The sequence below is a fragment of the Pteropus alecto genome, unplaced genomic scaffold, assembly GCF_000325575.1.
Source record: "Pteropus alecto unplaced genomic scaffold, ASM32557v1 scaffold109, whole genome shotgun sequence".
Taxonomy (NCBI): domain Eukaryota; kingdom Metazoa; phylum Chordata; class Mammalia; order Chiroptera; family Pteropodidae; genus Pteropus; species Pteropus alecto.
The window spans coordinates 77,126-78,764 of record NW_006494608.1 but is presented as its reverse complement, the minus strand read 5'-3'; positions in this window follow the sequence as shown (position 1 = coordinate 78,764).

The window sequence follows — 1,639 nt, the reverse complement described above, 5'->3', positions numbered from 1 at the left end:
GTTCTCCAAGAAAGATATTCTTACCAGAAGAAATACTCGCTTTGCAGTTTAGGATCTCCAATCTACTAACTTTCAGTGAGGACAGGCCTGTTGGCTTTAGACCAGGGCTCAGTTGTATTATTGTTAAAAAGAGAGTGGCTTTGTGTCATGGGCCCAGTTCACCAGTCTACATCATTTGAATGGAGGACAGTACTGTTACCAGGAATGGAAGTCTCCTTTTTTTCCCCTATAACAATAGACAACTTTAGTCTGTGGGCCATGCACTGCCCATTAGTTTTTGTCACAGAGTCTAGGTTGTTGGTAGTGTGAGCAGGTCTTTTGCCCAGTCTTTTCATAATTAAACAGAGTTAACCTCAGGACCGTGACCCCACTGGAGTTATGACAGAATCACGTGACTGCCCCATTGGATGCACGTGCCCATCAAGAGACTGGCCTGTATGAAACACAGGGAGATCATGTGACAGATGAGGATGACGTAGTGTTCCGTTTGATGATGAATGCATAACACTTGGAAAATTCAAATAAACACTGAGTAAACATTAGTCTCTGTGTAACATAAGATGGATGAGACAGCCTCCTAACTGACTTCCAATCAAATGTCCACATTACAAAACTTAATTGAGTTCAATGGTCTATGCAGCCAGACTATCATCCTTAATTCACCTCAGGTTTTGTGCATTTTTATGAAACCAGATTTGAGGCAATGGAGTTGGCATTCGATAATGGCTGCTTTGAAACTGGAGGCTGCCCATGCTGTGAGGAAGCGACTGGAGGGCGATGGAAACAACAATCTCCATTTTGTTCTATTGTAGGTAAAATGCTGAGTCATTGTGCAGATAATACCTCATGGCTGAAATAACGGCTGCCTCCATCTTCCTTTATAGCAGACGTCAGACTACAAATTCTAATAGGGATTGGCTTAATGACCATAAAAAGAAAGCTGAGATATTGACATTAACGCAGTTTCTTCAATATGTTCTGGAAACTCTTGGTTTAGGCCAGCAGAGGAAAAAGAGGTGAAAGTCTCCTGAAAGTCTCTTAACAAGAATGTGGGAAACCCGCGATATTTTTGTGGTTGCCCTGTGGGAATCACAGGGAGATCACGTGACACTGGGTGATGGTGTGACAATCACATTTGAGTTACCCTTCTACATTCCTTGTTAAGATTCACGTAAACACTGAGAAAAGGAGAGTCTGTGTGTAAGAGAGTGAGGATAAGACAGCCAACTTACTGCCCTTCAATCAAAAGGTCAGGTCTGCTTGACTAGACTTGCTTAAGGACAGCGGTGTAGGCCACCAGACCATGATCCTTTGATAACTGGCCTGATGTTTCAGCTGTGGTCAGTCAACCTGCTTGATGGCAATGGTAGCAGCTGTGGCAATTAACCGCATTGAAATTTGGAGGCAAAATCTGCTTGAGGAAGGTACTTTAGAGTGGTGGAAACAGTAGCCAAAATATTGCCGTATCATAGCAAAAATGCTGAGTCATTGTGAGCATAACTCTTAACAGCTTCAGATCCGACTCCTGCACTATTTTTGGATGTGGACCTCAGGCCACTACTGTTGTGAGAGAATTACTTAATGGCCAATGTATCAATGCTGAAATATTGAAAATATGCATTTTATGAGACGTGTTTTG